Here is a 21,558-nt window from a genome sequence, read left to right on the forward strand (position 1 = left end):
AGTCATGTGTTCAAAAATTGCCGCAAGAATAGTCGCTGGCGACAAAAGAATAGTCGTGTGTCCAAAAATTGTCGCATGAATAGTCGCTGGCGACAAAAGAATAGTTGTGTGTCCAAAAATTGTCGCAAGAATAGTCGCGGGCGTCAAACGAATAGTCGTGTATCAAAAAATTGTCGCAAGAATAATCTCGTGTCCAAAAATTGTTGCAAGAATAGTCGTGGGCATCAAAAGAATAGTCACACATCCAAAAATTGTCACAAGAATAGTCGCTGGGGTCAAAAGAATAGTCGCGTGACATTTTCGCCGTTTGGCGAATCTTTTGAAAGATTTGTGAATTTTTCGGCGAATTGAAACGGGACAAATTCGCTCATCACTACTGGTGTCTTAATATTGATAAATTATCACTTGAAAATGGTACCTTAAGAGGATCTGAAACCAATGTCAGTTATGTGCTGTAATGTAGCTTTGTGTCAAACACTCATGAGGATACTTTTTGTCTTTTACTTACTATCTTCTTCTGGTGTGCCTATTAATGCATAGAGATGTAGCGAACCTCACAAAAAAAGTTTGCGAACCTGCGAACTTCTGCCAAAAAGTGCAAACTTTTGCGAACTTTGCGAACCCCATAGACTTCAATGGGAAGGCGAACTTTAAAACCTAGAAAAGCCATTTCTGGCCAGAAAACTGATTTTAAAGTTGATTAAAGGGTGCCACGACCTGGACAGTGGCATGCCGGAGGGGGATCAAGGGCAAAAATTTCTCTGAAAAATACGTTGTTGACACAGCGTTGTGTTTTGTGCTGTGAAGGGCAGAAATCACACTACATTTCTAAACTTGTGTAATAAACTGCTTTAAAACGTCCGGCGTCTACATGCCAATCAAGTCGTGTAAAGGTTACAGCCGGTTCACGCGCAAAGACAAAACGCCGCAGTAGTGGATACGGAATATATTATTGCTGGTGGAAAAACGTTGCTCAAGTGATTTTATTGCAATGCAATGTCACTACTATGTGTAACGTATTGGGTTACAGCCAGGGCCGGAACTAGGGGTAGGCAGAGTAGGCGCCTGCCTAGGGCGCAATCACTAAGGGGCGCACTTTAAGGGGGAGTTTTATTTATTTTTAAAACTAGTTTGCTTGGCAGCCTTGGCCTTTAATAAACAGCCCGCAGCCCACTCCAACCCGCCTCTAGCATGTGTGTACGTTGTGTACCGCTTACTGTAATCGGTAGCTGGCCTGGGACCCGGGAGCACTCCCCACCCTTCCCTTAGCCAGCGCTATGCCTGCTGTGACGTATGCGTACGCACGCACATAGGCGCCCCTCCATACACCTGCGCGTTACGTCACTCAAAGTACAGGGAGCGCTGGCGCGTTGCAGAGGTACCTGAGCAGCGCATGAGAAACGGCTGAGTTCTGACACATGCTGGCACAGGAAGGAACAGATAGGGGCAATTCTTGCCTGCTGATGGCACAGGTACATATGGTTTGGGGGCAGAATATGATATTTTTATGTGCAGGTTGGGGACATATTGGTCAATATAAGTGATTGGTTGCTTCAGGTACAGTACAGATGGGGGGGCAATATAAGGGATTGGCTGCTGCTGGCACAGGTACAGATGGGGGGCAATAGGATGGCTGCTGGCATTGGTACATGGGCGCAATAGAGGGGGATAATTTTATGTGGCTTGATGATAGCAGCATTTATTAGTTCTGTCTGACTGGGCATCGCGTGGGGTAAAACATGTGACTATGCTCTGACTGGGGGGGGGGCGCTGATTGAAGCCTTTGCCTAGGGTGCCAAAATACCTTGGCCCGGCCCTGGTTACAGCAGATGAGATCAGCAGGACAGCTGTCCCCAGCAGCTACATACAGAGCAGTAGAAAGTAGATCACTAGTCAGCAAAGCTACCTAAACTTTCCCTCAAACCCCTGCACAGCTCTCTCCCTATGCTAACTCATCAAGCACACACAGGCAGAATGTAAAATGGCTGCTGGGCTTCGGTTTATATATGGAAGGGAGTGGGCCGGGGGTGGTCCAGGAGGGAGAGCTGCCTGATTGGCTGCCATGTATCTGCTGGCTCTGGGGTGAGAGGTCAAAATTTGGCTGCAGCTAAGGCGAACCCAAAATTGCGAACATCGCTAAAAGTTCGCGAACTTGCGAACTTGCGAACACCCGATTTTCGTGCGAATTAGTTCGCCGGCGAACAGTTCGCTACATCTCTATTAATGCAACTGATTGTGGGAACCCTGGACATACTGTCCAGGGTTGTGGTCAATTTAGGGTTCCCCCCCTGGTTTCAACTGGCTCCTTAAAGGTGAAGGAAAGGTTAAAAGCTTTATCAGAAAGGTATATACCTTTGTAAATACAACCATAAGCACTCACAGAAAAGCTTCACTGAGTCCTCTATCAAAAGAACCACAGAATTTCTTGTCTCCTTTTGTGTAAACATGTTCTTCGGTATCAGACTTGACTGCACAACATGACTGCGCAGCTTGCACCTTTCTACCCCTCCCTTTTCTGTCCTCCCCTTCCCCTCTCTGCTGTAATCTGAGCTACCATCAGCCAGAGCTGCAACACAGATGTTACTGAGACCAAGCTAGAATGGCAGCTGCTATCTTAAACAAACAGAGGGAGCTTCTAGGGCTGCTAACTCAGGTATGGTAAAACACATAGACAGGTTACACCTATCTGTCCTGTAATTTACATCAAGCACAGACTTTGATTTCTGTTTTGTTATAATACAGTCCTGCTTGGACAGCTGCCCGGTCCAGATTTGTATTGCAATGCCTTGGGGTCAGCTCCAGATATGCTTGGTGCCCGCACTTACAATGGTAATTTGCTGAAATGGGGTCCAAAATAGGCCCTGGCATGTCAAGTACACAGAGGTCAACTGCCCCATAAAATAATGTTCAGTTCTTCATGGCTTGTTGGAAATATCATATTTTCACATGCCCTGTGTGTTGGGTTTAGGCTCAAAATACTCACTACTTCTTCAATTTTTGTTATAGTTTTCTACTTCAGTCATCTTGTAGCTGTTCCTTGTAGCTATTTGTAAAAGAAGCACTACGCTTCATTTATCTCCTTATTGTAGCCTCCTAGGAGAAGGAATTGTGTGTAGGAAAAAATAACAATAATGACCTTAAGGTAGTCTGAATTCTAAATTACACTGCTTTTGGAAGTTGGGCTACAGAAAGGGACTGCCAGGGCTAGATGAGAGCTGATGCTGGGTAAAGTGATTTGAAACTTTAATAATAATATAATATTAGAGTCAAAGGCACATTTTTCCAATCCCTTAAATAACAGGAAAATTGCTTCTAATATTAAATCTGGAAATTGTAGTCTGAAGTACAGAAAAATCAGAAAGGTCCAAGCTTTCCATTCAAGACAGTGTATGGAAATACATATAAGTATAACCTCCATTTTTATAGTGATGATGATGATGACAATAATAAATGTTGAATAGTGATGAGCGAATCTGTCCCGTTTCGCTTCGCCGAAAAATTCGCAAATCTTTCAAAAGATTCGCCAAACGGCGGAAAATTCGCACGTCAAAAAAAAAAAAATTGTCGGACGCTGCTATTCTTTCCTTTCGCGGCTATTATTTTGTTGTGCGCTATTATTTTGTTGCGCGCCTATTATTTCGTCGCCCGCGACTTTTATTTTGACGCGACAATTTTTGGACGTGCAGTGGCAAATTTTTTCATCCGTTTCGCGAAACAATCCACCAATGGATTGAGCCCATAGGGCTCAATGGCACTCTGCAGCTCCAACCTGGCCCAAGGAAAGTCTCCCATAGGGCTCAATGGCACTTTGCAGCTCCAACCCGGCCAAAGGAAAGTCTCCCATAGGGCTCAATGGCACTCTGCAGCTCCAACCCGGCCCAAGGAAAGCCTCCCATAGGGCTCAATGGCACTCTGCAGCTCCAACCCGGCCAAAGGAAAGTCTCCCATAGGGCTCAATGGCACTCTGCAGCTCCAACCCGGCCCAAGGAAAGTCTTCCATAGGGCTCAATGGCACTCTGCAGCTCCAACCCAGCCCAAGGAAAGCCTCCCATAGGGCTCAATGGCACTCTGCAGCTCCAACCCAGCCCAAGGAAAGCCTCCCATAGGGCTCAATGGCACTCTGCAGCTCCAACCCGGCCCAAGGAAAGTCTCCCATAGGGCTCAATGGCACTCTGCAGCTCCAACCTGTCCCAAGGAAAGTCTCCCATAGGGCTCAATGGCACTCTGCAGCTCCAACCCAGCCCAAGGAAAGCCTCCCATAGGGCTCAATGGCACTCTGCAGCTCCAACCCAGCCCAAGGAAAGCCTCCCATAGGGCTCAATGGCACTCTGCAGCTCCAACCCGGCCCAAGGAAAGTCTCCCATAGGGCTCAATGGCACTCTGCAGCTCCAACCCGGTCCAAGGAAAGTCTCCCATAGGACTCAATGGCACTCTGCAGCTCCAACCCGGTCCAAGGAAAGTCTCCCATAGGACTCAATGGCACTCTGCAGCTCCAACCCGGTCCAAGGAAAGTCTCCCATAGGGCTCAATGGCACTCTACAGCTCCAACCCGGCCCAAGGAAAGTCTCCCACAGGGCTCAATGGCACTCTGCAGCTCCAACCCGGCCCAAGGAAAGTCTCCCATAGGGCTCAATGGCACTCTGCAGCTCCAACCCGGCCCAAGGAAAGTCTCCCATAGGGCTCAATGGCACTCTGCAGCTCCAACCCGGCCCAAGGAAAGTCTCCCATAGGGATCAATGGCACTCTGCAGCTCCAACCTGGCCCAAGGAAAGTCTCCCATAGGGCTCAATGGCACTCTGCAGCTCCAACCCGGCCCAAGGAAAGTCTCCCATAGGGCTCAATGGCACTCTGCAGCTCCAACCCGGCCCAAGGAAAGTCTCCCTTAGGGCTCAATGGCACTCTGCAGCTCCAACCCGGCCCAAGGAAAGTCTCCCATAGGGCTCAATGGCACTCTGCAGCTCCAACCCGGCCCAAGGAAAGTCTCCCATAGGGCTCAATGGCACTCTGCAGCTCCAACCCGGCCCAAGGAAAGTCTCCCATAGGGCTCAATGGCACTCTGCAGCTCCAACCCGGCCCAAGGAAAGTCTCCCATAGGGCTCAATAATTAATAATGTTTAATTAATAAATGTTGCCCTATGTGTTGAGAGAAATATCTATTTAATGAAATTCTATTCGGTTATCTATAAAGTATTTACCATTTTATTCTGATTTATTGCTTTCTTGGAATTCATTTAATATAAATACCACGACACAGGAGAGGATAATTTGTGTCTATTTTCCCAAAACTGCAGATGCATCCAGTTCTGCTGCCCCACTGGGCTGGTTCTAATTACTGTAGGGAAGTGACTGTTATCTGCTGGTGCAAGCAGTTTCCTACACTGAGAACCTCTAGGTTACACTTTCTTTTTGTATCCTGGGCATTTATCATTCGGAATGGAATACAGAGTGAGATGACAATGACAAGTTGTATGAATGATTAATTCCATTCCGACCCTGTTTATATAATTATAGTCTATTTTTTTGTATTTACCTTAATATACACAGCAATTGGTGCCATTGAATTTGAAACACAGTTTCATAGAAAAGATCATCTTCCTATTAAAAAAGATCTATTGTCACTATTTCCTTTTGCCTTCAATTTGTTTGAATTGTAAGACTGATATATGTATTAAACAAGTAAATAGCAATCGGAGTTGATGGACAGAGAAAGATATTTTGGACAGATATCAGGCAGGGAATAGTGATGAGCGAATTTTTTTCGACAGGCATGGATTTCTAGCGAATTTCCGCATTTTGCCATTGGCGAATTGTTTGGCGAGTTTTCTGTGAAAATTCGCCGCGGAAAAATTTGTTGTGTGGAAATTTTTTTTGTTGCGTGTCAAAGTGGGCGCAGTCATGTCAAATTGTCCGTGGTCGCGTAAATAAAGGTCGAGTCAAATTGGGCGTGTAAAAAAAAGGGCGCAGTCGAGTCAAAATTGGGCACTGTCGCATTTCGCAAATTTTATGAAACGGGACAGATTTGCTCATCACTAACAGGGAAGCCTTTGGAAAGGCCTCAGTAAGCTGCTAATTCACGTCGGAGGAGCTGATCTCATGTTGGTCTATGGATGGACAACTTTAGGGGGTATATTTATCAAAATTTGTATTTGTGTAATTTTCGTTTTTTTCCCCTTCTTTGACTAAACTCATATTTTTTTTTTTAAAAAAATTGTTACCTTATTTATTAAACAATTTGAAAATCTGAAACAAAATTACAGTATAAAAAATAAAAATTTATAATCTTCCACGATTTCTAATGGATTGAAAAGCTCAAAAAATTAGAAAAAAAAAAACCCAAAAAGCTTGAATTGCTTTTAGACGTAGAAGTTTTACATGTTTTTTTTCTTGTTAAATATCAAAAATGTACAATTTCATGCAAAAAAAGCCCAAATAGTGTTAAATACATGGCAAATGCCAAATATGAAAGCCCACAATTTTTCCCTTGCTTCTGTCCCTTTATATTAGTCCAGGGATCCCCAGCCTTTTTTTACCCGTGAGCAATATTTCAATTAAAAAAAAGCTGGGGAGCAACACCAGCACAAAAACTATCCTAGTAGGTGACCAATAGGAACTCAGATTGGTTAATTAGTAGCCTAATGTGGCCTGGCAGACTACTAGAGACTAGTGGTGAGTGAAGTTTTCCACCAGGCATGGATTCACAGCAAATTTCCACATTTTGCAAATTTTTTTGTGAACCTTCTGAAAAAAATCCCCACGGAAAAATTTGTTGCGCATCAAAAAAAGTTGTGGTCATGTCAAAATGGCGTTGTTTCAAAATAGACATGATTGACAGAAAAGTCACGGCGGCAAACACATTTTGTGGATTTTTCACCGCTTTGCGGATTTTCCTGTAGTTTCGCAAGTTTTTTTGCAAAGTAAATGGAACAGAATCTCTCATCCCTACCAGAGACTCTGTTTAGCAGGACACTTGTGGGCCTATTTATCAAAGTACAATCAGCTTCGAATCCAAAAAAAATGGTATTTTTTTCTAAGTTTTCGTACCTTGTGTATTTTCGCCGTTTTTTTGTTGTTGTTTTGAGCGACTTTTTTGTACTGTGCATCAAAAATTACGCAACAAAATCATATTGTCACCCCAAGTACGAAAGTTTCGAATTCATTCAAGCTTTGGTATCGTGACTTTTCTTGGGCCAGGTTGGAGCTGCAGAGTGCCATTGAGTCCTATGGGAGACTTTCCTTGGGCCAGGTTGGAGCTGCAGGGTGCCATTGAGCCCTGTGGGAGACTTTCTTTGGGCCGGGTTGGAGCTGCAGAGTGCCATTGAGCCCTATGGGAGACTTACCTTGGGCCGGGTTGGAGCTGCAGAGTGCCATTGAGCCCTATGGGAGACTTTCCTTGGGCCGGGTTGGAGCTGCAGAGTGCCATTGAGCCCTATGGGAGACTTTCCTTGGGCTGGGTTGGAGCTGCAGAGTGCCATTGAGCCCTATGGGAGACTTTCCTTGGGCCGGGTTGGAGCTGCAGAGTGCCATTGAGCCCTATGGGAGACTTTCCTTGGGCCGGGTTGGAGCTGCAGAGTGCCATTGAGCCCTATGGGAGACTTTCCTTGGGCCGGGTTGGAGCTGCAGAGTGCCATTGAGCCCTATGGGAGACTTTCCTTGGGCCGGGTTGGAGCTGCAGAGTGCCATTGAGCCCTATGGGAGGCTTTCCTTGGGCCAGGTTGGAGCTGCAGAGTGCCATTGAGCCCTATGGGAGACTTTCCTTGGGCCGGGTTGGAGCTGCAGAGTGCCATTGAGCCCTATGGGAGACTTTCCTTGGGCTGGGTTGGAGCTGCAGAGTGCCATTGAGCCCTATGGGAGACTTTCCTTGGGCCAGGTTGGAGCTGCAGAGTGCCATTGAGCCCTATGGGAGGCTTCCAAAATCAAAGGAAGGATCAAAGATAGAAAGGTTTTCCCGCTGTTTATGATCGTTCAGATACAAAAATTTTGTGACTTTTGGATCGCCAATGTTATCGTGACTAATACGATTTATTTATTTATTTGCGATCATCATAAATTATTGTATTTATTCCGAGTTTTTCCCATTTCGGGATTCAAACTCGTACTTTGATGAATATGCCCCATGGTCTTTATGTCTCTAAAACTTGCCTCCAAGTCAGAAATTCAAAAATAGGCACCAACTTTGAGGCCACTGGGAGCAACATCAAGGGGATTGGTGAGCAACATGTTACCCCTGAGCCACTGGTTGGGAATCACTGTATTAGGCACTCTTTTGGGACTTGCAGAACCTTCTACTGTCAGTTAAAAGTAATTTATGGCATAAAGATCTTTTCTTGAAATCTTAGAACTTGTGATTTATTGGCACCTTTAAAGGCGTGCTGTCAAAATTTCATTTTAGAAGTGTATGAGTTGTTGAAAAAATAATCAGTCTTACAACCTCTAGACTACCAAAAACTGTAGAAGGTTCTTCAAAAATGTAATAATTTGAATAAATATGTTTAATAATAGAAACGGTCGCTTAATTCAAATAAAGTATAAGTTTGGTTTCCAGACATTTACACTGAAGAATGAGAAGAAAGTTATCCGGCGACTTCTTTCAAAGATTCATTATCGTGGGCATCGTGGTTGGCAATTCCGTCATTTTTCAAAAATTTTTTTTTTTTTAGAGAAATCTAAACTCTTGTCCAATTAGTTGAGTACTCGTTATTTGTCTTTCATTGGTTGAATTTATAAACTGTGTGCTCGATGGAATCATTTTCCTTCTCAATTTATTGGTTTTATTGATTTTGCTAGAGAACTGCTCTTTAAGTTCCAGTAATGATCTCCAAAACTTTCTTCCGTTGGACAGAGTTGATTAAATATCTCATTTCAATAATAGCTTTTGGCAACGTATTTGAGATGAGCTTTGATAAGGATATTTAATTTCATTTCCATAAAACAATAAGTCAGTCTTAATGATATGATTTTTTTTTTTCTCTTATTTTTGGATCCTGCATAGTCAAAGAGGAATGGAAGGTTGTCGGATGAGCTGCAGGATTCCTTTTATTTTTTATCTGAAAGGAATACGATATGAGCATGAAATTTAATGAAGGACTAATTTTCTCCCTCTGCAGAGCATTATTACTCTGAAAGGAAGATCCACCGCAGGCCCTGTCACCTGCTATAAAAATATTTTTCTGCAGGAATATGATGAATTTGGATCTGATATATATGTCACATTGCTGAAGATATCTCCATGAATAATAAAAGGCCCCCGGAACAGTAAGAAAACAGGGTTATTCCATTTTTTTCTCTACGTAAGTATAATTTGGCTTATTTTATACCAAAAAGTTAACTGTGTGCATCGTGACCATTAGTGATGAGAGAATCTGTGAAAAATCCATGAAACACATTTGTAGCGCGATTTTTTTTGTCGCCCTGCGGCTATTTTTTTGTCTCCCGCGCTTTTTGTTGACGTGATCGCACCTGATTTGACGCAACCGCACCCAATTTGACGCACGACAAAAAAAATCCCATGCAACGAATTTTTCTGCGGCAAATTTTTACGGAAGTTTCGCCAATGGCGAAATGCGGGAATTTGCTGCGAATCCATGCCTGGTGAAAAAATTCTCTCATCGCTAATGACCATCTATTTATAACCCTGGTACCATTCTGTTGAAGTCCAAAACAGTTTCCACAAAAAGTTGCGCCTGCAGGAACGCCCCTGCACTATTCTGCCAACGACAATAAAGATACATTGTTTATTAACACAATTTAGAAATTCCACTCCAATTCGGTAACAATTTAAAGTTTTGCAAATTTTTCATTGACAGTAAGGCAGTTTCACTCGTCACTAGGGATGAGCGAATCTCTCGCTTCAGCAAAAAATTCACAAAACTAACAAAAAATTTGGGAAGCGGCAAAAAAATTGTGAAACGTGGGTGTCACGCAACCATTTTGTGGCATACAACTTTTTTTCGCAAAACAATTTGCCAAGGGCGAAATGCAGAAATTTGCTGCAAGTCCATGCCTAGCGAAAAAAATTCGCTCATCACAAAACAACACCAAGGACCACAGAATGAGCATTCTTGACATATAATGCCTATTATTTGAATCTCTCTATTATACAGGTATGGGATCCCTTATCTGGAAACCTGTTATCCAGAAAGCTCCGAATTACGGAAAGCCCGTCTCCCATAGACTCCACTTTAATCAAATAATTCAGAATTTTAAAACTGATTTCCTTTTTCTCAGTAAAAATAAAACAGTACCTTGTAACTGATCCCAACTAAAATATAATTACCCCTTATTGGGGGCAGAACAGCCCTATTGGGTTTATTTAATGGTTAAATGATTCCCTTTTCTCTGTAATAATAAAACAGTACCTGTACTTGATCCCAACTAAGATATAATTACCCCTTATTGGGGCAGAACAGCCCTATTGGGTTTATTTAATGGTTAAATGATTCCCTTTTCTCTGTAATAATAAAACAGTACCTGTACTTGATCCCAACTAAGATATAATTACCCCTTATTGGGGGCAGAACAGCCCTATTGGGTTTATTTAATGGTTAAATGATTCCCTTGTCTCTGTAATAATAAAACAGTACCTGTACTTGATCCCAACTAAGATATAAATAATCCTTATTAGATGCAGAACAATCCTACTGGGGTTAATTAATGTTTTATTGATTTTTTAGCAGACTTAGGTAAGGAGATCCAAATTATGGAAAGACCCCTTATCTGGAATACCCTTGGTCCCGAGCATTTTGGATAACGGGTCCTATACCTGTACTACATATAGGGGCCTATTTACTATAGTACTACAGGTACGAAATACAAAAAAATCGTATTTGTTCTGACTGTGCATATTTTTTGTGACTTTTTCATATATTTGCGCAACTTTTTCATAGTTTGTGACAAAATCGTATTGTCACGCCAAATACGAAAGTTTCAGGTTCATTCAAACTTCGGTATTGTGACTTTCCTTGTGCCAGGTTGGAGCTGCAGAGTGCCATTGAGCCCTATGGGAGACTTTCCTTGGGCCGGGTTGGAGCTGCAGAGTGCCATTGAGCCCTATGGGAGACTTTCCTTGTGCCAGGTTGGAGCTGTAGAGTGCCATTGAGCCCTATGGGAGACTTTCCTTGGGCCAGGTTGGAGCTGCAGAGTGCCATTGAGCCCTATGGGAGACTTTCCTTGGGCCGGGTTGGAGCTGCAGAGTGCCATTGAGCCCTATGGGAGACTTTCCTTGGGCCGGGTTGGAGCTGCAGGGTGCCATTGAGCCCTATGGGAGACTTTCCTTGGACCGGGTTGGAGCTGCAGAGTGCCATTGAGCCCTATGGGAGACTTTCCTTGGGCCGGGTTGGAGCTGTAGAGTGCCATTGAGCCCTATGGGAGGCTTCCAAAATCATGCACAGAAGGATCAAATTCATTTACGATTCTTCAGATATGAAAATTTTGTGACTTTCGGATTGCCAATACAATATTATCGTGACTAATACGATTTTTTCGTAATATTTTTTACGATATTTGCGATCATCAGAAATTATCGTATCTAATCTGAATTTTACCCAATTTGGGATTCAAACTTGTACGTTGATGAATAGGCCCCATACTAAAAAGGGTTTACATATTTACAGTATTAACTTCTGATGCTCTGTGTTTATATTCAGTCTTTGTATTTTTATTGATTCTTTTTAACAGTTTTTCAGTTTACATTGTATGATATTTGTGGAGTTGTGGAGTTCATTCTATCTAATGTTTGGATAAGGTGCCTAATAAAACCTTTCCTCTCAAATTAAACCCACAGGGACTTAGACTTCCCTAGGTGCCACCCATTAAAAACTAGACTCCTCCTTGATGTCTAGATGTCCCATAATTAGTGATGAGCGAATCTGTCCCGTTTCGCTTCACCGAAAAATATGAGAATCTTTCAAAAGATTTGCGAAATGGCGGAAAATTCGTGAAACGGCGGAAATGTCGCACGTCAAAAAAAAATTGGCACCCGCAACTATTCTTTTGTCGTGCGGCTATTCTTTTGTCGCCCGTGGCTATTCTTTCATCACGTGGCTATTCTTTTGTCGCCCATGGCTATTCTTTTGTCGCGCGGCTATTCTTTTGTCGCCCGTGGCTATTCTTTCATCACGTGGCTATTCTTTTGTCGCCCATGGCTATTCTTTCGTCGTGCGGCTATTCTTTTGTCGCCCGTGGCTATTATTTTGTCGGCAAATTTTTTCATCCGTTTTGCGAAACAATCCACCAATGGCGAAACGCGGAAATTCACTGCAAATCCATGCCTGGCGAAACATTTCGCCCATCACTATCCATAATTATATGACAAGGATGTTTCCATGATTTAGAATATTTCAAAGAGCCCAACTTGTACCCCGCTTTGTCCAATATCTCAGTAATCGGAATTTCAACTGACAAATCACCTTGTTTTAAGAGAAACGTATTACATTGACTTACTGAGGATATTTTACATCCAAGGAGACTGAAAAAAAAAAATCTATTAAATATAAGGGTTCTTGACTAAATTAACCTAAGTCAAGGTTGCCAGATTCTCGCAAAACCATCAATCACTTTACTTCTAGCTACACGGTTAGAAAGGTCAGTCTACCTGTAATAATTATATACAAGTCTCATTTTGATGATAATGCCAATGTGGGTCACACATCTTAATTCTGTTTTACTGTTTCTCTAACATAGTGAGAAATTGTCACTTTATCACTGGAAAGAATAAAGTATAAAAAAAAAGCTATTTCTCCAATCCATTGATATTTTTAAAATTTGTAAAGGTTTATCATCAAATCATTCTATTAGTCAGGATGAAACCAATCAGGATGAAACCAATGAGACAGCACGGTTCATTGAAGCCAGTATTGGTTGACTTGAGACAGTTGGACTGACTGGCTTCTACTGACTTCTGTTGAATGACATAGTATGTGCTGGACCTCAGACCTCAGTCTGATTAAGAGTTTGGTCATATTAATCTGGGTGTAAAAAGAAATAAAATATAGATTGAAGGGCAAAGAAAGCTTTTCATTACACACATTTCTGCCCCCACTTATGATGAAGTGAAAGCTCTTGCATGAAATTACCTAGTTGCGCTTTATAGGACTCATGTAATTGGTCAAAACCAGAGGTATGCATTCAGCTTCACCACTTCATGATGCATATTGATTGTGCAATTACAATGAATTTAGCAAGCATCCCGAAGACATTTCAAAAAGATCTCAAGATCTTTTCAAACCCAGCAACACTCTGAGACAGAAGTTGATGCACCCTAAAGACCCTACACCAGTGGTTCTCAACCTTCCTAATGCCACAACCCTATAATACAGTTCCTCATGTTGTGGTGACCTCCAACCATAAAATTATTCCTAAGACAATCAGAAATATGTGTTTTCCAATGGTCTTGTTCGACCCCCAAAGGGGTCCCAACCCACAGGTCCTACACCAAAGCACATGAAAAAAGTAATGTGGTCTATGCTGTCCAGTGTAGTGAAGAGTGCTCTGACTTATACATTGGGGAGACAAAACAACCTCTCTAAGAGAATGGCTCAACATAGGAGGGTGAACTCAGGACTCAGCAGTAGTGGTGAGCAATTTTTTTCCCCCAGGCATTCGCAGCAAATTTCTGCATTTCACCATTGGCGAATTCTTTTGTGGAACTTCAGTGAAAATTTACCGGGGAAAAATTTGTTGCAAGCCCAAAAATTGGGCGCAGTCCCGTCAAAAACGGGTGCAGTCTCTTCAAAATTGGGCGCGGCAAAAAGGACACAGGAGACAAAAAAAGACGCGGTCGACAAAAATGTTGCACAATAAATGTGTTTCATTGATTTTCCACTGTTTCGCAAATTTTCTAGTCGGTTCGTGAATTTTTTGGCGGAGCGAAACGGGACAGATTTGCTCATCACTAATCAGCAGTCTATCTACACCTTAAGGAAAAGGGACACTCTTTTGAGGACAGTAATGTGCTTAATTTGGAAAAACCATCCCTGGACAGAGGAGGGGACCTGCGACACCGCTTGTCATCAACATACAATGCCGCTTTGACATCCTTACCCCGGCGGTTTCACAACAGTTCACACTTTCACACATCTATGAGTTTCAGCCAACACCTAACTGAATAAGTTCAATGGAACCATTGTGATTGGATGTCTGTGACTCTACTACCCTCAAGGGTTTAAATACCGGGGAATTCCCTACCAGTCATTTGAACTAAAGAAGCCACTCGGATGAGTGGTGAAACGTTTTCATGAAAACTCAGAAAAGTCCAGTTTTTTTAGACATAATTCTACTAGATACTGTGGGGCCGATTCACTAAAGGACGATAAAAAAACGAGCGCTATTTATAGCATGCGTTAAAAATTGTATCGCTTCTTATTTTTTGCGACTTAACGCTCGATTCACTAAAAGGGCACGTGTCATAATTAAGACGCAATGTTCTTTGCGTTGTTTAACTCACGATGACCGATTTTATGCGATATTTTAACGCATGCGCGATCATTTCTGCCGCCATATTAGCCATACATGCCATATAAGCGCACATTATTACGCACGTAGCAGTCCATGTTGTGTTGCCAAAAGCTCACGAACCGCAATTTTCTTTAAGTACCGCCTGCACCAAGTAGGGGTTAATATTCGCACAGACTAATGCGATATTTAGCTTGTTTAACGCTTCATATGTGTTTGTGAATCATGCGTTAGTACTATTTGCTAATTAACACAATGCGAGGTAAATAACACATTGCGATTTTTTTCTGCGCATGGGATATGCGTCTTAACGCATGCAAAATGATTCGGGACTTAATTATTGCGTGCTTTATAATGCAAAAAATAGAGATGTAGCGAACTGTTCGCCGGCGAACTAATTCGCGCGAACATCGGGTGTTCGCAAGTCCGCAAATTCGCGAACTTTTCGTGATGTTCGCAATTTGGGTTCGCCGGCACCGAAAAAATCGCAAAACTTACGATAACGTTACGAATGCTCCGAAAAAGTCACAAAACTTACGATAACGTTACGAATGCTCCGAAAAAGTCGCAAAACTTACGATAACGTTACGAAAGATCCGAAAAAGTCGCAAAACTTACGATAACGTTACGAATGCTCCGAAAAAGTCGCAAAACTTACGATAACTTTACGAAAGCGCCGGAAATTACGAAAAAGTCGCAAAATTACCGATCATTTCGAAAAACAGCGTGGGTCAATTTTTCAGAGAAATTTTTGCTTGATCCCCCTCCTGCATGCCACTGTCCAGGTCGTGGCACCCTTTAAACAACTTTAAAATCAGTTTTCTGGCCAGAAATGGCTTTTCTAGGTTTTAAAGTTCGCCTTCCCATTGAAGTCTATGGGGTTCGCAAAGTTCGCGAATATTCGCAATTTTCGGCGGAAGTTCGCGAACAGGTTCGCGAACTTTTTTTTTGAGGTTCGCTACATCCCTAGCAAAAAACCATACGATAAGCATTATCGACTTTTAGTGAATCGGCCCCTGTATATCATGACCTGGATGAGTTGACAGACGGTATTAGCACTGAGTCTCCAAGCCTACCAACATGTTATATTCACTACACAAGCAAACACAATGATTTATTAGGCATTTTAATGGCTTCCTTACCAGCAACGTTTTCAGAAAATATCCTGATTTGTTACTGCATCTATAATTGCTGCAACACTTTTATTCAGACATCATAGTATTGTGTGAAAGTTCAAAGACTTCTAGATAAATTGCCCATTTGCCTAGGGATATTTCTTAAAATTAAATCCACCCTGCAAGGAATCAATTACTGAGCCAATCTTTAGTTGTGTGTATAGCTTCACAATAATAACACATTCATTAACTATATATATCTCGATTGGTAAATAAACTAAGAACTCATAGGGGTTTTTATACAAAGAATTAGGAACCTCTGCAGAACTTTTAAATATGAATTGTTTTACCCATAGTTCTTCATGACATGTTTTTACCCATTATCATGTATATTTTGCATCCAGCAAGAGACTCCTTTATTCCCAATTGGAATATATATTAATATGTTCCTTTCAACGAGTGTACTACTCTAGTGTAGGAATGTAGACTGTACCAACAGGTATTTTAAAATAGCCTCTATTATAAGCAAATCATTCAAATTTTTAAAAATGATTTCCTTTTCTCTGTAATAATAAAACAGTACCTGTACTTGATCCCAACTAAGATATAATTACCCCTTATTGGGGGCAGAACAGCCCTATTGGGTTTATTTCATGGTTAAATGATTCCCTTTTCTCTGTAATAATAAAACAGTACCTGTACTTGATCCCAACTAAGATATAATTACCCCTTATTGGGGGCAGAACAGCCCTATTGGGTTTATTTAATGGTTAAATGATTCCCATTTCTCTGTAATAATAAAACAGTACCTGTATTTGATCCCAACTAAGATATAATTAACCCTTATTGGGGCAGAACAGTCCTATTGGGTTTATTTAATGGTTAAATGATTCCCTTTTCTCTGTAATAATAAAACAGTACCTGTATTTGATCCCAACTAAGATATAATTACCCCTTATTGGGGGCAGAACAGTCCCATTCTGTTTATTTAATGGTTAAATAATTCCCTTTTCTCTGTAATAATAAAACAGTACCTGTACTTGATCCCAACTAAGATATAATTACCCCTTATTGGGGGCAGAACAGCCCTATTGGGTTTATTTCATGGTTAAATGATTCCCTTTTCTCTGTAATAATAAAACAGTACCTGTACTTGATCCCAACTAAGATATAATTACCCCTTATTGGGGGCAGAACAGCCCTATTGGGTTTATTTAATGGTTAAATGATTCCCTTTTCTCTGTAATAATAAAACAGTACCTGTACTTGATCCCAACTAAGATATAATTACCCCTTATTGGAGACAAAACAAGCCTATTGGGTTTTTCAATATTGAAATTATTTTTAGCGGACTTAAGTTATGGAGATCTAAATTGCAGAAAAATCCCTTATCAGGGAAAACCTCAGGTCTCGAGCATTCTGGATAACAGGTACCTGAATACATGTTTTTTCTATACAGTTTTAAAAACATGGAAACCTTATAAAATCAGGCCCCACCTTCTAAAAATGAACACTTAACTGGGCCTGTATGAAACCTATTTGCACCCCTTGTTGTTACATTGTACCATATGAGCAAGAAATACTGTATGTAATTTATACTTTACTATTTGTAAATTGCCTGGGAGCTCCTGGTTGGATAAAGGTCCCCATACACGGGCCGATTGTAGCTGCCGATATGGGTCCCTTGGAATGATCCGGCATCTTATCGGCCCGTGTAGGGGCAGAAACGAGGGGCCTGCCCGACCGATATCTGGCTTGAAATTGGGCAGATATCGATCGGCCAGGTTAGAAAATTCAGTTGGTGCTGTCCCCGAACCGACTGCCCCATTGCTGCCAATAGGGATGTAGCGAACCTCAAAAAAGTGCGAACTTTTGCGAACTTTGCGAACCCCATAGACTTCAATGGGAAGGCGAACTTAGAAAACCTAGAAAAGCCATTTCTGGCCAGAAAACTGATTTTAAAGTTGTTTAAAGGGTGCCACGACCTGGGCAGTGGCATGCAGGAGGGGGATCAAGGGCAAAAATTTCTCTAAAAAATAGTTTGTTGACACAGCGTTGTGTAAAACCGCAAAGGCAACTGGCAGACCTTGCGGAAATACGCGTTGTTTTTTGCTATTTCGCGCTATTAGCACCATGGAAACGGGATTTGCTAAAAAACGCCATGTGTGGCTTGTGCGCCGTTTTTAGGCCGAGAAAAAAATGCAGCGGAAAAACGCCACGCGAACCCAAATTGCAAACATACGCGAAAAGTTTGCGAACTTGCAAACTTGCGAACACCCGATGTTCGTGTGAATTAGTTCGCCGGCAAACAGTTTGCTACATCTCTAGCCGCCAATATAATTCGATCGTTTGGCCCCAGGGCCAAGCGATCAAATTAGCCTACACGCTCCCCAATATCACCCACCCGTAGGTGGGAATATTGGGTGAAGATCCGCTCGCTTGGCGATCTCACCAAGCAAGCGAACCTTAATGTGTATGGGGACCTTAAGGCTCAACCAATCGGCAAAATGACAGTAACAGATTTTGTAGATTAGAGAACATATAAAGACTTGTGACTTTAGCCACTGATAAAAAAATATCCCAGACTTCCCATACACATATTTAGCATAAAAAGAGATGTCCCCTTATTGTTTTGGTAGATGAAGAGGTTTTCTGAAGGAAGTTAGGGAGAGTTTTGCAGTGAAAGGTTGGGGTTAGTGATGAGGGAATTCAAGCTAACCCTAACTTGAGTCTGAACATCTCTCCAAGTTCCTCACACTAACTTTCCTTCTGTGAATTAATAAGGCAGCACGTTCTCCGGTGGCTTCATTTAAACCTAATGAATATTGCATATATTAACATTTAATGCACAAATACGTCGGCTTGCCAGGCTTTCCCAAGTAATGGACGACACACCAGGCAGAGATAAAGGAATGAAAAATATTTTTAATATTTGTAACACCGTGGCATTAAAAGATACGGGAGGACGTTGGAGTGAAAGTCGTGAAATTCCGCCTCTGGGTGCGTTTTAGAAATAATATTTCCGGCCTGTTTGCTTTCATTTCCATAAGTGGAGCAGCGCAATTCATTTATTATGATAAATAGAATTTGCATGGAATTCTCTAACGAATTCTGTTTATTGCATGGAAAACGCATGGACTGTATTAAAGGAGAAGGAAAGGCTAATAAAGAGTTAATCTCAAGCTGCAGGCATACCTTCAGTTCTCCCAATAGTGCCCTTAAGTCTCCCCATATTTCTTCCGTTCAGATGATCAGAAGCCAAACAGGGAGAAAAACTGAGCTGTGTAAAGAAAGTTCCCATAATGCTTCACTCCTGCACCGAGACCCAGACCAATTGAACATGCTCAGTTAGTAAGACTATGGGGCAGATTTACTAATCCACGAACGGTCCGAAGGTGTCCGAATGCATTTTTTTCATAATGATCGGTATTTTTGCAATTTTTTCGCCGCCGTCACGACTTTTTCGTATGTTCCGCGACTTTTTCGCCACCGTTGCGTCTTTTTCGTATATTTTCCGCAAATTTTTCGTCACTGTCGCGAAAAAATCGGATTGGTTTTTCCGCCGAAATAGACGCGCAAAATATGATAAAATCGAGACTGCGACGAAAAGACGTTTACAATCCAAATTTTTCCCTTTCGGGATTCAGATTAGTAAATCTCCCCCTATGAGTCAGCTTCCTGCTGATTGGCTCAGATCCACATTCCTAAGTGGGGGGGAGTTCTTAGCATTCTTGAGGGAGGGGGGAGCAGGAGAGAGGAGAGAGCTGCGTGTCTCTGGCACAGGAAAACAGACACAACAAATCTTTTGACAGAGAACTCAGTGCAGCATTTCTGTGAGTGCTTATGGCTGTATTTACATAGACCTTTCTGATAAAGCTTACTTAGTTTTTACCTTTCTTTCTCCATTAAAAGTCAACCCAGTCCCCTTGAAATCATCCTCCGCTTTGTACATTTCTGCACTAGTCTGCCCTACCAACTCTCCAGTAGAGCACTTTTTAGGGCCGATTTACCACCACAGCTGCAGTTCATGCCAAGCAAAAATGAATAAAGTACGAGCATTACATCATTCACACCCTGATGTAATGGAACCCCAGAGCTTGCAGGGTTTCCTGAGCAGCCTGTATCAATATCCAGATGCCGCGACTATTTATTTTAATGCCACCACTATTTATTTTTACTCGCAACAATTCTTTTTACGCATGTGACAATTTTTGGATACTCAGCAAATTGTTCCGCAGTGAATTTTTTCATCTGTTTCGCGAAACAATCCGCCAATGGCGAAACGTGGAAAATCATCACGAATCCATGCCTGGCGAAACATTTTGCCCATCACTACCCAACACCCATCTTTTTTCTTCATTTGGGATTATGGCTTGTCTGCTCCCCTGAGCTGAGGGTCTGGAGCACCTGGGCCACTATTTCACTTTGGTAAGTTTACTATTGTGGAGAATGCATTAGTGTCTGTACATGTTTCTGCTTGGGCACATTGGCCACCATTGGGTCAGACACACCTCCTTCTTGTGGCATCAGTGATGTTGGAATTGTAGGAAAATACTGCCTTCTGGGTAAAAAAAACAAATGGTCATCTTCAGAAGCTTCAGAGTAGTTTGTAGAAGCCAGTTTCTTTGTAGCTACGCTGAGTCCTGTAGTATTGTAGGGCCTGCTTTGCATAGCAGGTAACTAGTGATGAGCGAATTTTTTCGCCAGACATGGATTCGCAGTGAATTTCCGCATCTAGCCATTGGCGAAGTGTTTCACCAAACTTCTGTGAAAATTAGCTGCAGAAAAATTAATTGCGCGGAAATTTTGTTTGTCACGCGTCAAATTGGGCACAGTCGCATAAAAAAAACGCGGGCGGCAAAAAATTAGACGTGAGTGACAACAAAAATAGATGCGGGTGACAATAAAAAATTAGCCGTGGGCGACAAAAAAATAGCGCAAGTGCATTTTGCGAATTTTCTGCCATTTCGCGAATTTTATTGCAAAGCGAAACGGGACAGGTAACATAAGAAGGGTCATTTACAGAGACACCAGCTACAAGAGCACTAAGGGGCACAAGAGAGAACCTCCTTTAGTGCTCATTCAAAATACCCTGGCATCCAGGGCCCAACTGTGATCTCCATTTATCGTTGAACTTGAAATCTGCCACTAGGTAAATAAAAAATTGCCAGCACGCTATAAAGCCACTTTGTCCTTACTGCCTGCCATAGTGCAGGCCATTGGTACAGGCTTCCATATGAGCCAGTGCCTGATAGTGCTCCCTAACCTGACATTTGAGTGACTAGGACCAATATGGTGTTTAAAGCGAGGCCTCCTCCATCGCCCCTCAAGAATACAACCTTGCTAAACATTGACAGTGCTACATTCATAGAGGACGTTGGAGCAGCAGGACGTTGGAGCAGCAGGATGTGGGAGCAGTCCTGCAGCAATATTTCAGGTGTAGGACAGGGGGCATAGTATAAAAAGTATGGCGGATCGCTTCCATTTTTTGCACTTGTGATGCATGACCCTTAAAATGCCTATTATGTGTTTATCAGTTGCTGCTTCTATATGTGATATTTCCAGATGTTGTAGAGACAGATATTATATATAAATGTATATACAATATTCTTAGGGCATTGGGCATTTTAGATGTTGTTCCTAGTGGGCCTCAAAGTAGGTGCCCATTTTAAAATCTCTTGCTTGGAGGCATAAAGATCACGTGGCCTGACAAAAAGAGACTCCTATAGTCTGGCAGCCCACATGGGGCTACCAAATAACCAATCGCAGCCCTTATTGGTCACCCCTCTAGGAACTCTTTTCATGCTTGTGTTGCTCTTCAACTTCTTATTTATTTTTACCTATGTTGCTCATGGGTAAAAAAGTTTGGGGACCTCTGTCCTAGGGAATGGATAGCAGGGTACAGCAGCCAATAAGAGTTATTAGAGATCAGAGGATCCTAACATTAGGGCTGTTGTGCCATTTTATATATACAGCAGCCCTATGCATGCTTTCA

General features: G+C 42.1%; 1 protein-coding gene across 2 annotated transcripts in view; it reads right to left on the bottom strand.

Moving 5' to 3' along the window:
• The window catches only part of pcdh15 (protocadherin-related 15), a 709,890-nt gene that overhangs the window by 63,015 nt on the left and 625,317 nt on the right, over positions 1-21,558 (bottom strand). The window lies entirely within an intron of this gene.

Source organism: Xenopus tropicalis, chromosome 7, assembly GCF_000004195.4.
Source record: "Xenopus tropicalis strain Nigerian chromosome 7, UCB_Xtro_10.0, whole genome shotgun sequence".
Taxonomy (NCBI): domain Eukaryota; kingdom Metazoa; phylum Chordata; class Amphibia; order Anura; family Pipidae; genus Xenopus; species Xenopus tropicalis.